The 16,582-nt window shown below is 36.4% G+C and overlaps 1 protein-coding gene across 2 annotated transcripts in view; it reads left to right on the top strand.

The window, feature by feature from the left end:
• Positions 1-11,466: 11,466 nt before the first annotated feature.
• Zpld1 (zona pellucida like domain containing 1) overlaps positions 11,467-16,582 on the top strand; it is a 59,640-nt gene continuing 54,524 nt past the window's right edge. Inside the window, exons 1-2 of one of the 2 annotated variants that reach the window (XM_021209788.1) lie at positions 11,467-11,514; positions 11,707-11,809. The gene's annotated coding sequence lies outside the window, so the exon portion shown is untranslated. Of the gene's footprint in view, positions 11,515-11,661; positions 11,810-16,582 lie in introns of those variants that run through there. The other variant, XM_021209789.1, reaches the window with a different exon arrangement.

The following is a 16,582-nucleotide window of genomic DNA, read 5'->3' as shown; positions in this document are numbered from 1 at the left end:
GGGGCATAGAAACTTCACAAGACCAATGGCCTCTCCTCCCATTGATGACTGACTAGGCCATCCTTTGCTACTAATGCAGCTAGAGCCATGAGTCCCACCATGTGATTTCTTTGATTGGTGCTTTAGTCCCAGGGATCTCTGGGCATACTGATTAGTTCATATTGTTGTTTCTTCTATGGGGCTGCAAACCCCTTCAGTTCCTTGGGTACTTTCTCTAGCTCCTCCATTGGGGACCTTGTGCTCTGTCCAATGGATAGCTGTGAGCATCCATTTCTGTATTAGTCAGGCACTGGGAGAGCCTCTCAGGAGACAGCTATATTAGGTTCCTGTCAGCAAAATGGAAGATCCAGCAATACCACTCCTGGGCATATACCCAGAAGATGTGCCAACTTGTAATAAGGACACATGCTTAACTATGTTCACAACAGCCTTATTTTTAATAGTGAGAAGCTGGAAAGAACCCAGATGTCTCTCAACAGAGGAATGGATACAGAAAATGTGGTAATTTATACAATGGATTACTACACAGCTATTAAAAACAATGAATTTATGAAATCCTTAGACAAATGGATGGCTCTAGAGGATATCATCCTGAGTGAAGCAACTCAATCACAAAACACACACACATGCTATGCACTCACTGATAAGTGGATAATAGCCCAGAAACTCAGAATACCTAAGATACAATTTGCAAAATCATGAAACTCAAGAAGAAGGAAGACCAAAGTCTGCATAACATCTGTTCAGAATCTTCTGTCTTTCATAGTCTCTGGTGAGAAGTCTGGAGTAATTCTAATAGGCCTGCCTTTGTATGTTACTTGACCTTTTCCCCTTACTGCTTTTAATATTCTATCTTTATTTAATGCATTTTTGTTCTGATTATTATGTGTCAGGAGGAATTTCTTTTCTGGTCCAGTCTATTTGGAGTTCTGAAGGCTTCTTGTATGTTCACGGGCATCTCTTTCTTTGGGTTAGGGAAATTTCTTCTATAATTTTGTGGAAGATATTTATTGGCCCTTCAAGTTGAAAAATCTTAATTCTCATCTATACCTATTATTCTTAGGTTTGGTCTTCTCATTGTATCCTGTGTTTCCTGGATGTTTTGAGTTAGGATCTTTTTGCATTTTGCATTTTCTTTGATTGTTGTGTCCGTGTTCTCTATGGAATCTTCTGCACCTGAGATTCTCCCTCCATATCTTGTATTCTGTTGCTGATTTTTGCATCTATGGTTCCTGATTTCTTTCCTAGGTTTTCTATCTCCAGAGTTGTCTCCCTTTGGGTTTTCTTCATTGTTTCTACTTCCCTTTTTAGATCTTGGATGGATTTGTTCAATTCCATAACCTGTTTGGTTGTGTTTTCCTGCAATTCTTTAAGGGATTTTTCTGTTTCCTCTTTAAGGTCTTCTACCTGTTTAGCAGTGTTTTCCTATAATTCCTTGAGGGATTATTGTGCTTTTTCTTTAAGGGCTTCTACCTGTTTAGCAGTGTTCTCCTGTATTTCTTTAAGTGAGTCATTAATGCCCTTCTTAAAATCCTCTATATCATGAGATATGATTTGAGATCTGAATCTTGCTTTTCGGGTGTGTTGGGGTATCCAGGACTCACTGTGGTTGGCGTACTGGGTTCTGATGATGCCCAGTGGTCTTGGTTTCTGTTAGTAAGATTCTTTTGTTTGCGTTTCACCATCTTGTAACACCCAAGAAAACACAAAGAATAATAATCTCAGACCAGAACAATTCAATATGGGAAACACACACGTACACACACTTTCAGACACACACACACACACACACACACACACACACACACACACACACACACACTAAAACAACAGCAAAATAATATGAATCAACAATCATCGGTCATTGATATCTCTTTCTGTCTCTTGTGTTCCATTGGTGACACTTGCTCTGAGGTTCCTGCTTGAGACCTAATTTTTTTATTTCCAGATTTCTCTCAGTTTGGGTGGCTTTATTGGTATTTCCTCCTCCAAGTTTTGAATGTCCACCCCAATTCATTTTTTCTTCTATTGTTTGTATTTTCATAGATATTTTATGGAATTCATTAATTTCTTCTTTAAGATTCTCTAATACATGTTTCCCTGTCTTTCTACTGGAGGTAGATATTACAACTTCCCTCTCCCCACATTAGGGCATTCATCTAAGGTCCCTCTCTTTGAGTCCTGAGAGTCTCTCACCTCCCAGGTGTCATATGCTTTAGAGGGTCCCTCCACCTACTGAAGTTGCCTATCTCCATTCTATCTGCTGGCCCTCAGAACTTCAGTCCTGTTCCTCCCTTGCCCCATCCCACAGTCAAAAACTCTGACTCAGAATTGTTCTTGTCTTAAAGAACACCAGGGACAAAAATGGAGAAGAGCCTGAGGAAAAGGAGGTCCAGTAACAGGCTCAAATTGGGATCCAGCACAGGGGGGAGGTCCCCAGGCCTGACACTATTACTAATGCTATGATGTGCTTATAAACAGGAGCCTATCACGACTGCCCTCCCAAAGCTCCAACAAGCAACCAAAAGAATCAGATGCATATATTTACACCCAACCAATGGACAAAAGCTGAGGACTCCTGTGGTTGAATTAGGAGAAGAAGCTGAGGAGGAGGGTGTCCCTATAGGAAGATCAGCAATCTTAACAAACCTGAACCCCCTGGGATCTCTCAGACACCGAGCCACCATACAAGCACCATACACTAGCTGGTACAAGGTCCCTAACACATATACAGCAGAGGACTGCCAGGTCTGGACTCAGTCAGAGAAGATGAACCCTCGAGAAACTTGGGGGCCCTGGATGTCAGGAGGTCTGGTGGGGTGGAGGTGGGGTGGGGGGACATCTTCTTGGAGATGGAGGGAGGAGGTTTGGTATGTGGAACATTCTGACAGTGAACAAGGAGAGGGATGAAGTCTGGACTATAAAAAATGTTTAAAGAATAAAAAAATAGAAAGAAGATAAAAAGGGATCTCTAGCATATTCATAAGCATTCATACGTCTTTGCTTTGTGCTTTAGCTATGTTGCAATGCTCAAGGCTTACTTTAGTAGGGCTGGTGGGCTCTAGCAGAGACTTGTTGTCCTGATTGTTCTTGGTTATGTTTTTGTCCTGGAGTGTAGGCAACAGACTTTGGGAAAATTCTAATTCTAGGTGTTGGGATCTACTCTTCGTTGGGTGGGTGTTCTGTTCCTTGGTTTCTGTTGCTTTCTCTGGATCTTGGGATGGTGTGGTGGCTGTGTGGTACTTGGTAGAAAGCTCTTCAGGGATCCAGCTAGATGTGATCACTGGGGGCTCCCAGTAGGTGTGTTTCTGGGCATGAGACTTGGGAATTGCATTTGAAGGGGGAAGGAAGGAGAGGTGAAGCTCTGTAGTTTTCCTATGTGCTTCCCTGACCAAGTGATGGTTTTATATTTTATACTCAGATAATTATTTAATTGTTTAGTGTGGAGCTGAGCATCTGTGTTGGGCAAAGGCATGCATTGATTTGCCTTTGGGTTTTTTCTATGTAGCATTATTAAATATTCTATACCTATAATTTTACATTTCTCATCAAAGCTGGAAATGTGTAGTTCTACTAAAAATATCATTTCTCCAAGAAATTTAAGAGGTTCTAAAAAACATGCATATGTCTTTAAGAGATTTCTAGCTACTCCTATCATCTATGTAATAAAACCCCAGGAAAGTTACATCACTTGCTTACTTTCTAAAGCCCTTAGGCTGCTGATGGCACAAGTGAAATGGCCTTTCAGCAACCTAACACTGGAATTTAGAAATGGTGAAGTAAAGAAGCCACTTAAAGTTTAATTCCCTCTTTATTAAGAATTCTTTTGAAAAAACAAAATTGCTTCTTGGCACCTAAAAGCATGAGAGAAACCTGTTGACTGAAAATTGGCCTAGGGATTTTAGCCCTGAATAGATTCATTGTTCATTTAAGGGTCTCTGTAAGTGTCTTGTTCAAAAAGAAGGGCTGGGATGGGAAGACTGGTCATACAAGGCCCAACAGATTTCCATCATATTTTAAATATAATAACATTAAATTTCCACAATACTTAACAGACTACGTAGAAACCAATGTATTGTCATAATAATTGCTTATATAAATTTAAAAATCCCCTTTACTATGTAATTTTCCAAGGATTCCTGAGATATCTAGATGCTTTCAAAGTCTTCTTTTAAAGCTCTTACCATCTCTGTTTATAACCATCATAAGCAAAGCAAATGTTTTGGGCTCCTAACAAGAAAGTATAAAAATTGTTTAATATTGACAAAGTAACTCTTTGCCAAAAAATTGGGAGCTAGAGGCAAATACCATTCAATATGTTTAAAGCTGCAGGTATCTAGAAGAAAGCTTTTACATGTCAAAATTAGCAGATGGTCTTATTCCCTTTGGAGTTCACAGGCTCAACTGAATACTGACCTGGAATTACTTATTCAAAGAGGTCAGCCTCTTCTAATGATTTAATTTGCTGTGTAATAGTAAACTGTGTCATTCCATTTGAGTGTTGGAATTAGTCTAGTATGATTCAAACTTTATTTATGCTTGGACAATGCAGTTAATCATATTCACATTTGACTATTGCTCAAAAGTCAATTCTTACCCATATTTAACTTTTAAAACTGGGACTTGTGAAACAAGTATGAATTTACGCTCTGCCCTTGAGCTGAAGCAAGGCAGACAGGAAATTTATGGAAGACTATACAAGGATTCCAAAGATTTTTCAGCCAGAATAATGATTTGGCTCAAATAAAATAATTCCTCCACTTTGGGCACAGAACATTGAAGATTAGAAAATGTCTTTAAATTATAGGCGAAAAGGTAGTAATAGCATTTATAAAAATAGCTTGCTCTAAAAGTATAGTTATGAAGACTGATCCAATAAGATATAACTAACTGTACACTCAATCTATTATCTGTATTTTACCACCATCATCTACCAAGAGAATGAAAAGAAAAACAGCTGATTCAACTGTGAAGAACAGGAAATTCAAAGCCAAGAACACTAATCCTGTTATCTAGCCAAATTAACACTTAAAATTAAGCATCACACTTGTTTTATAAGTCATCTTAGAGAGACAATAAGTTTTAGTAGAGACACCTTCTGACTCTGAACTCTATGTTTATTATATTGTCACTAGCAGTGAGATGATACTGAAGAGAATTTGAACTTACCATAGAAGGACTGTTGAAGGAGGTAAGATTATGAAGAAGGAGCAATTAGGATACAAGGCAATGAGGCAATGAGTATATTTAATTTGTCATGTTGATTTATACAGTATGTCACACTATCCCATGCATATGGAGCATGTGTGTGTGTGTGTGTGTGTGTGTGTGTGTGTGTGTGTATGTGAATGTGTGAGGGGTATGCTCAGGGGAGACTGACATAACTAGATAGGGTATACTGTTATGAAAATTTGTTTTCAAAGCAATCCTATGACTTTAACAGCTAAAGAATTGAGACAATGTAAATAAGTATTATTTAGCTAACAAGATGTAATATAGTGCTCAGAATAGAAACATGTATGACTTTTGCTAAAGTAACAGCAAAATTATCTGTCCTTCTGTGCTTATTGCATTTAGATTTTAGCATGAGTAAACAGATAACTGAATAAATAAACACTGAGTAAATAAACAGAATAGTCTTGTTATGGAGTTTACTGTAAGCTATAAAATTGAAATGAAAAGACAGGTTGACATTGTTTTTCCATCTTTTAACAGTAAAATTTCTGAGTGTGTTTATTTGTAGGCTTGAATAGTAACCAGACAGATCTTATGATATTCATAGACTCTCACTTTAAGTAAATTAATTTGAAAAAATTAGTATTTTGTTGTTCTAAGGTACATTTTATGCATTCAATTGCTTTATTACAGTTTATAGATATATAACAACTTATCTTTGTTAAAATCTTCTTCATAAGCCAAGTGTGTTGTAAGAAAGGCCTTTTATAGATAATTGTCTCTATGAAATATTTTAAATAAATGCCTAGTCTAAAACAAATTTATGTAGTGTTTTTCATATATGAATACACACACACACACATGCAGACCTAAACACACAAACACATTATTCTCATTGCTATAAACTTGACTACATGGAAATAAGCTAAAAGAAAGAAAAAAATTGAAAAGATGACAAAGAAAATTGAATAACTTTATTCTATTCATGAAAAATGATTCAGAGATTGAGTTCTTTTCCACGTATTTTGTATTTTCATCTATATGTTCTGTAGGTCAAGTAATGCCTCATAATCTGGAAGCTCTAAGCTGATTAATTTTGCTCTTTATCTTTTATGCTCTGTTCTGTTAATAGTTTCAATTTAATATTCTTCTAAATGTATAAAATGTAGCTATAATATTATGACCAACCCATTAGACAACTGATATCAAGAATTTCCTATTTTGACTTATTTTCCCTTCAAATTGTCACATATTTTACATGATTCAATGCAATCCATGAAAGTTTGATGTTGGGCCAATGGATATTCAGAATAATGAATGTATAAATGACACCAAGGTTCCAGTTTTCAGCTCAAGAGAGCACCATTATTAGCTCATGAGGTTGTACTCTTCTAAAAGAACATAGACTTTTCAGCAAGAAATGATTCTGGATTTATTTTTCCTGGTGAGATGGTGACATGGTTTTGTCAGACTTTAGAAAATAGAAATTCAAAAACCTACTCCAGGTACAGATGACTAAACTTCATGAGTAGGCATATAAAATATGATGGGTTTGAATACAAGGTTTGATCAGCTTTTTTCTTGGATAATTGGATTTCTGGAAATTTTGGGTAACACATTCTTTCATAAAAGTTTTGTGCAGGAGTGTAGCAACCATAGCCCTCAGGCAAGCTTTCCTCCATTAGGGAAACTCTGTATTCTCCACTGGGACATGTTTCTTATCCCCCTTGATGTGGATCCATATCTCGGTTAACTGGGAAGCTCACATTGAAAATGTACATTGCCTTCCAGCCCTGGTAGTACTTGACTCCTCCTCCTCCTCCTCCTCCTCCTCCTCCTCNTCTTCTTCTTCTTCTTCTTCTTCTTCTTCTTCTTCTTCTTCTTCTATTAGATATTTTCTTTATTTACATTTCAAATGCTATCCCAAACGTTCCCTATACTCCCTCCCCCCCCCAGCTCCCCTACCCACCCACTCCCACTACTTGGCCCTGGCCTTCCCCTGTACTGGGGTGTATATAGTTTGTAAGACCAAGGGGCCTCTCTTCCCGATGGCTGAATAGGCCATCTTCTGCTACATATGCAGCTAGAGACATCAGCTCTGGTGGTACTGGTTAGTTCATATTGTTGTTCCACCTATAGGGTTGCAGACCCCTTCAGCTCCTAGGGTACTTTCTCTAGCTCCTCCATTGGGGACCTTGTGTTCCATCCAATAGCTGACTGTGAGTATCCACTTCTGTGTTTGCCAGGCACTGGCATAGCCACACAAGAGGCCGCTATATCAGGGTCCCTTCAGCAAAATCTTGCTGGCATGTGCAATAGTGTCTGGGTTTGGTGGCTGATGATGGGATGGATCCCCAGGTGGGGTAGTCTCTGGATAGTCCATCCTTTCATCTTAGCTCCAAACTTTGGATGACTCCTCTTCTAAGGAAGAAATCACACCCAGTTTGACTCTAGGATTCAGGATAAATGTCCACACTTCCACCACAAGTACTAAAATAAGATAAGATTATGTTTTTAGCTTAGAGGTTGCTTAGAATCCTTGGTTTAAAAGGCATATTGTTGCCTTATCATGACAACAGAAATGTGATTAGAACATTTTTCCTAACATAATCTAGTTTGTGGCTTTCAACAAAGAGTCACTGGAAATACAAACCACAATTCCAGCACTTTTATTGGCAAATAGGGCAATATTGGTGAGTGGATACAGTAATTGCTTTATAATAGCCACCAGCACTTCAATTTACAATTATTTTAAGTCTAATGGTTTTGATCAGGCATTTCCAGAAATAAGTATGCTGAAGTAATCCAAGAAACAAGGAAATGCCTTGCAAATATAAGGGTGATTTAAAAGCTTTCTTAAAATTATTCAATATCAGTTACCTAATAAAGCTAGTTCCTGGAATTGACCACGTGTAAATACACAACTGCCAAGAAATAATAGTACTGAAAATACTGCAGCCACCACAGACTCTTCATAGAAAGTGTCTAGCACATAGCAGGTCATACATGTAAGGGCAGTGTCTAAAAACACCCAAAAAGAGCAAACTGTAGCTGAAGTGTCATGCCAAAAAAAAAAAAAAAAAAAAAAAAGACACAAAACATCAGTCTTTCCACTGCTGCTTTAAAGTTATGAACTCAACAGTTTTTAAGTAACATTTTTCTCTTTTTGTATTAAAATAAGTACAGTATGATTTCAGCTTTATATCTGCTTTGCAACTAATTTACAGATTTGCTCTTTTATACTAATCTAGATGGAGAGAGCAGTTTGAGAGGGGTGCATGTGTGTGCTGAGAACTCGGGAGGACAGCTGCCCGTTCTGAGGCTAGCCTGGATTATGTAGTAAGACTCTGCTTCAAAGACACAAATACAGGCTAACATATTCTGCTTTTAGATTCCTTAATTTAGAAGTCATTTTTAGATTGTTTATTGAGCTGAAAAATCCTTCGTTCTTGTGCATGAAATATATTTAGACACAGTTTCAACTGTAGCTAAATGTGTTTTTATAATTTGTCTATAATGCATAGGCTAAACTCCTCTGAGACAGAGCTAAGTCAGGAGTTTGTATGTTACAACAAACTTTGTGAGCGTCTGAGAAACCCATGAGAAGTCCCATTTCCGAACTCTGCATATAATAAGAACACTATTAGGTTATGCTCATAGGATATCCATATACCAAGTGAAGATAAAAAATAAAAATACCTGGGCCTGAGTGGGTTGGTTGTAGGGGTAGAGTCTTTGATGATCAAGGCAATTAATGGAAGGGAGAAAGAGGAAAAAAGGAAATGGTGGAGGGTACATTGAATGTAAAACTATACTACTATGAAAAATATCCTTATGTAACAGTACAATGAAATAAAAATAATACAATAAAATTTTAAAAGTATACTTTATGGCTGTCGGACTGGATATCTTATCCTAGATGAAAACTAATGTGTGTGTGTTCGTAAGTTGCTGCATGTGATTGAGTTTGGGCCCATTTTAGAGCACAAAGGAATTCTGAACATGATCCTAAAAATTTCATTGCACAAAGATATCAAGCTACAAGTTGGTTACTTTTCTTTGTTGTACAGTGGTTGTTAATTTTAGAGATTAAATATATCCTGATTCTTTATGCTGAAAAGACGCTTATTCTAAATGAACAAAGGAAGCAAATCTCTTCTAAGTATGCCTTCACAATTCCAACATACATAACCAGCTTGCATGTACTGTGCTGTGGAGGGAGGGCGTTGCACTCTCTTTTTCTAGCTGAAGTAACTCACTCATTGAAGGTGTAGTTAAACAGCCTTTAAAGAATGGTAGGGATGAGCCTGTTAATTGAGGAGTCTTGCTAACCAGAGTGTCTTCTTGCTTTAAATTCAACTTCTTGTAAGAACTGTTATGCACCGGCACCTTCTGATCATAAATCATTCAATCCTTTTCTGGACAGGTTAACTGCTCAACTTTCTGCTTCTAGTGCTATCCGATGCTGATGACTATTAGATATGAGTAAAATTATCCTCTGCTAGAAGCATATGCCTATTATCAGAAAGCACAATTACTCAGTCATTTAGCCCAAAAATATAGCCTGTAAGACACTTCTTTAATTAGGGGCTTAGAGTTTACATCTGACTGGCATTTTTTCTCTTAGAGTTTTGAGAGATAAGTGAAATTGTTGTGAACCACATTTTCCAAGGAAAAAGGTAATAAATAATATCAGCTACTGTATCTGAACTGTTTTATCTTTTCCTTGCTGAAAGCCTCTAATGGAATTATTGTCTTTTTAGCTAACCAACTTGCATAGTATGTGGGTAGTGGTATTCAATATTTATGAAATGCTTGTTTCTCAGAGGACTGAAGCAACCGATTCTCATGCTAGAGATGAGGGAATTTATCAATTGCTCCTTGAACCTGTTGCATTTTCATCTTAAGACTTAAAACTGTGGAGGTCACGGCTGGTATATGTTCAAAGGAAAGCCTGAAACATCTCTGGGAAACATCTGACTCGAAAGCCTTACTGTACAGACAGACCTGCCAGAGCTTTCATAAATGAACAAAAGATGCTTCTCCTGTCAATATGATTACAACTACACTTGGGTTGCTATTATTGTTTCTATGGTTTTAATAAATTTCAACATTTCAAAGAAGTTTATGTATGTAGTATTTGTTTTCCATTGCCAAAGATCAAGTCCAGGTCTTGGTGTATGTTAGGAAAACTCTCTACCACCGAGATATATGTTCAGCCCTTTAAGGAAGTTTATATTAATAGAATTTGAAAAATCAATAGGTTTCTATACCTCTTGTTGACTCATGTAGAAGAATATTAAGCTTGTTTAGAGATTTGACACCCCTGTGCAAAACAGAGCCTGAATTTGCTTGGTGTGGCAAATAGCAAATTCTCAACATTAAATAAGAGGTAGAAGGCATTGTGAGTAGCCTTGGGATATTGTTTTTCATTGGTTACATTAGATTTAAAATCACTTACTGTTTAGGAAAAGCGTTTGATTTCGAGGATTGGCTAGAAATCTTAAAGAGACTGAACTCTTGAGTTTCAATGCCAATTCACAATAGCCATAGGCAACTTGCCTATAACATGGAGGTAACTGAGTACTTAAAGGTTGTTAATGTTCTCTGAGTCAATTGAGTAAAATGAAGTGTTATTCAGGTATAGGCCAGTGGCATTACTGGCTGAACATTGTGCTTTTAAAGGAGAGGCATTATTAAGTATAAATGAAATGCTATAAATCAACACAACAGGCTTCCCCCTCCTGTACAGTTATCCCCAAGAATAACAGCACACAAAGTAAAGCTTTGCTGTGGCTTCTTTGAAGTGCCTTGAAAGGCATCCCCAAGGCATGAGTCCCAGCTTCCCACTTCTCTTTCCAATGAGAAGTCATAGGAGCTATTTGAATGGAATGCTTATTTTACTTCTAGCTGGGTGCAAGGCTCCCAAGGCTTGTCAGGGTAGGAGTTGTTTAGAAGCCTCTAAACAAAAGCAGAGATTATACAGCTGCTTGGGTGTCTGGCTCCTTCTTCACAATTCAGTTCTGTTTGATTTGTTTGCATTGACATTCTTTTAGTCATTATTACTTGCATCAAACCAGCTTTCACAATGATATTCCATATCCCATTTTCATCACTACATGAAATGTAGCATTGAAATGACCAGGCATCTTTCATGAAGCACAACAGGACATTGACAGTTGAGCAGATTAGTTCCCGATTCAATCCCAGGGCTTCTTACTCTATGATTTTTTTTTCCCTTCTAGACTTGCAGGTTTTCCCTCATCAAGCTGACCAAGGCTCTCTTCATACATACCACACAAGACTCCTGTACAGTGTAAAATGGAAGATCAAAAGCAGGTATGGAAAATAGGAGCATGCTAGTGAGGTGAGGACTGAAAGATGCTCAGGTTTCATGTTGGTGATGATTAGCCCTGCAAAATCTCAGATTCGTGGAAGCATTTTTTGCTTGTCTAAAAAAAACCCAGTTTTTTCTTTCTTTCTTTTTTTGAAAGGACTTTTCATAATGAGCAACTCTTCTCTCATTTGAAGGTTGGAATCTTTTCTGAAAAAGTTTGGTAGGCATTTGAACACTGTCACATGCAGTGAACCAGGCACATGGAGGACAGCTGATTCTACAGAACCAGGGACTTGGGTAAGTGCCCAGCGCTGAAGCCACTCAGAGTGGCTGCTAAGGCTGCCCTTGAGTACGCATGGAAGACTCGTTTTAATTTAATTATATTTTCGTAACTCTCACAAGACAACCATTAGTAAAACCCTAGACAGTGTTTTTGGTTCTGGAGATAGGTCAATGTATTTGCCTGGGAAATGTAAAAAAAATTGTTCGGCATCTCACAAAATTAGATTTTTGAGCACTGTAAACCTTTGTGATTATTTTTCTGAGATCTAAAGAAAAGACCAACTCTTTGAGCAGCTTTTTAAAGCTTGAGATCCTAAGTTGTGTAGGGTTTCCATACCATCATCTTTTTGGTATAAGCTCAAGTCTCTGTTCATTCCCAGACTGACATAGCCCAGAGACAATCTGGTAGTGAAAGCAAACAGACAATTCATATTGCTGATTTCTAATCGAGGCTCCATTGCACCAGAGAAGCTGGCTGGATATGGGTGGCAACATCTCTAGTTACGAAGATGATATGATAATTGAAAATAATTGTAGCTTGATTTTTCTCTAGCTGAAAATAATTTTAACTTCCAGCTTGACCTTGTTAAGTATTGACCTGGAATCTCATATGACCTGTGGGAAATCATCCATGACTGATGGACTACCATTGATTTCCGTTTCTTAGGAGTTCTCTTCCTTTCCCAGGGTTCTTTCCATTTTCTATTTGCCAAAAACTAGTTAGTTCCTTGGTTTAAAGTGGAGGTCTTACTTCTTGGGTCCACATATTTGAGGTGATAATCTTTTTAGGTCTTTGCTTTTCTTGATTAGTTTCGTATAATTCACTCTACAGATTAAAGCAAAAACAATTCTTAATTACAATGAACACAAAGGCATCAAATGTATTTAAACTTCTAGGAGTTCCCTTCATATACACAGGAAAATCTGGAATAATTTTCTTTTCAACCCCTGGCCTTTCTTAGTTCAACATAATTCAAAATTATTACATGAGTCACAATATGTAGTTACAAATTGTTTAGTCCCCAAGCAATTTTTACTTACAATGATAATACTTAGCAAAACATAAAAATTTGGAAGTACACTATATGTAATTTTGTTTTAAAATTTTTTTCTAAAAGCATCCTTAAAATATAGCCATCATTCTTAATAGTTGCCTAGTACTATAACAAGAGGAGGTTAGATATTCCAGTAAATTACACACTTGAAGACATTTGAAGCTTAATATTTTCCTCTTGAAAGATGGCTTATAATACACAAATAATAATAACTGAATTTCAATATTAGAAATTTGTATTTTAAAGGTAAATTTTGATCAAAGAATCAAGGGCAGATATTTGAACTCTAATCTATTATGTTCTGGTATCAAACCTTAAGTTTCCAAAGATTCTCATGTTTCTGTAACACTTTTAATGGCCTGGGCAGCATTAGGATCATTAGAAGAGATTGATAATACCTTCTGTTATCTAAAAACCTGTAAAAAGCAAGTAGTACTTGCTTGCAAGAAACTCCCGTTGTTGACTAATTTACCAGATTTATGCATTGTTTTTCTGGATTTAGGCTGAGAAGTAAACTAGCTCAAAACTATTAATTAGGGTTGATTTGTTTGCTGCGTTTTGTTTTTACTGCAAAATGGTTGAGCTGGGAAGTAGATATTGTAACCTTGCCAAGATGTAGCAAAAGAAAGCCTTAAGCTGAAGTTTTACAAATTTAGGGTGATTCTTCATTGTTATTAGCTGTCTAAGGTGATCTCAAGTGGGAAATTATATAGCATGGCAAATTCCATGTCTTCAGTGGTGAGGAAAAGTGGTCCCTGAAGCAGCAGCCCATCTACTCTGTCAGCTCAACACTATGCTTCCAAATGCTTAAGGCAAATTATGCTGAGGCTAACGGCCAGTGGCCTTCACCGAGGCTCACAAAAATTAATAGCAAAGAAATAGAAATATATTTATTGAATTAAATTTTCTTAGAAATATATTGCATCCTAAAGTCTAGATTTAAAACTTATGTGTACATAGTCATATACTAATTGTTCTTCTCTTCTCAGTCAAGTCCAACACAGTAAAGCTAGATAGGAAATGTTTCATAGTTTGTAAATATCTGTCTCTACTACCCTTATCAGTCACTATAACTCAAAGATAACCATAGAAACTAGTGTATGCAAGCAAGCTGTGTTCCAGTAACAGTGTATCATAAACACACTGCATTTGAATTTTATGATTTTATGTAGTTTTATATTTTTTAATGAAATGTTATTGTTTTACTTCTTTTAAACATTTAAAACTGTGGAAATTACTCAGGTCATAGATCATATAAAATGTAGAAATATTTATGGGCAAAATTTGGTCATACTTGAGTGAGTCTTTGGTTTAAAAATTGTCTAGAACTTACAGATGATATACTGATACGATGAATTGTAAAATATATAATTATGCATGAATGTGTTTAACATGTTTTAAAAAATTACATTTAAAAATGGAACCTAATAAAAGAACCCCAAAGCTGCCAGGCCCTAAGGACATCGAAGCTAAAGCTAGATTTCTGTGATCAGTTAGTGATTTCTGACACCTTGTGTGTAAAATGTTACCCAGACTCCAATATCTAAGAGATATTTTTATTTTTACTTTCTCTAAATGAGAGCTGAGAAAAGAGGAAAAAAAAATCAGTGGCTTTATTGTTTACAAAGTTAAGAGTCTATAAAATAAGGCTGATGTGACGCTTTCACTGACATTGCCCTCATTAAATGTAAAATTGCTTCATTCAACAGAGAAGAAAGATTGCCACTTGGTGTTTTATTTTAGGATGTAAGGTTTGTTAAATGTACTTATCTTAGACATATCCCGTCATATCTTCACCCTTGTCTCAGCTAAGCACTTTATCATTGTGCATTGGACAGAAATAGTTATGTTTCAGGAGCTGTACTTTCATGTTAAATCATCTTTCATTAGATAGAAAAATATTATGTTGTTCAAAACAAATCATGGCCAACTTTTCTATTTCAAATGTAAGTTATAGAAAATTACACATGGTAAGTTATACCAGTTTTGCAACTTTAGGTATTCTATTCTTTTATGGATTTTTAAATTATTTATTGAATTTGTTTATGTTTAAAACTCATATGCATTTGTACTCATGGATTTAAATTCTGACATACAGAGAAAACTCTAAACAGAAATTTATTTTGAATAAACTTTAAAATTGCAGTGCAATTATTTGTTTCTAGTTTCTAAAATCCTTGGATTATCAAGTCTGCCAAAATAAATGACATTGTTATTAAAAGCAAGAAAGATTTAGTAAGAAATTGTGCTATTTATATTTGAGGGTTCTTTCAGCTAATAAATATTGATATTGTTTATGAGGCACAAAAATTACTAGCTGAAGAAATTTTTTAAGTGAATCAATTAATCAAAGTACAGACCCTAAATATACTAGTTGAGTATTTTTTAAAAAATGAGGTTAATTTATCAACTAAATTTGAGTAGTTTTAATTCATGAGTTTTACATAAATAGACATAATTTTAAATCAATTTACACACCACAATTCCTATTTCTCTTTCCTTTTTTTGTACTAAAGGCATATTATCTCAATGTAAATTACTTCTAAGTTATTGGTGAGCTGATTTGGTTTGAATTTGATTAATGTTTAGATGAAATTGAAAATTTTAATTCCATTAGTCACAGAATAACTAAACACTAACGTACTGCCTTCACAAGGACTAAGTGTTGCTTCATTCAATTTTTCACATTTTCTTTGATTAAAAGATAGTCATTCATTAACAAACAGTTTTTGAGAGTCTGTAGCTCATCTTGTCCTCTGCTAGATTCTAACTCACTAAGACAAAAGCATGTTTTCATTCTTAAGGATCTTATTTATCAGAAGTGAAAACAAAGGTCAGCACACAAGTGTGACTTCTGTCAGGAGGAGATGGTTGGTAATGACTGGAGAGCTTTAGGGTCCCAGCTTGATTAGGGGAGTGAACCTAGCAGACCATGGCTTAAAGCCAAGGTCTCAGTTAAACATCCCACAGCAAAGAATTAGCAATAACACTGACTTCAGGAGATTGTGAACCCAGTGCAGTACAGTTTCGTTTCAGGACTACTATTATACAATGGGTCACAAGCTTTTCCAGGAATACAGAGAAAAAGATGATCTGCTTTAGATTGAGAGGGGGGATGCACTAGTGGAGAAATGTCTCCAAAGAAGTGTTAACTGGTAAAAAGACTCTTGAAAAGCAGAATAGAGGAAAGCATTCATGTGGAGTGAGCTGGTAGTATCTGTTTTCCTGACTTCATACAGAGGAACCAAAGTGAGCCAGGATAAAGATATGCAAAATAACTTATCTTGAGCAGTTGTAAGAATCTTTGAGTAGAAGGATAGGTGGAGGGAAACAGAAATCTGGGTTTGCTCAGGTAAGAACTGATTTATTTAGCCATATCACAGAGTCACAGAATTGGAGCTTTTTCCTGAACAATGTCCAAAAGACGGATGTCAGTGACAAACTTGACATCATCAGGCAGATGACAATAGACTTTATGAACCTTAGTGGTAATTGTTAGGGATCTGAAGGAAACAAAAACATCTAATACTTATGTTGGAAACAAACCCCGGGTGAAAATTCTCTCTACTGTTTCGTTATAAATATGATTTTTGATTCAACAGGTTTTACTTTTTGTTAGAATTATACCAAAGATGTGAACATTGCTTCCTGGTAGTTTCATGAGTGTGTTTGCTGCTGATTGGTTGATTCCGACAGGATAGAGCTGTGGAGTTGCGGTGGTAGAGAACACCAT

This window comes from Mus pahari, chromosome 12, assembly GCF_900095145.1.
Source record: "Mus pahari chromosome 12, PAHARI_EIJ_v1.1, whole genome shotgun sequence".
Taxonomy (NCBI): domain Eukaryota; kingdom Metazoa; phylum Chordata; class Mammalia; order Rodentia; family Muridae; genus Mus; species Mus pahari.
Note: the sequence above shows the minus strand (reverse complement) of the source record. Positions and strands in the feature narration are given on the sequence as shown.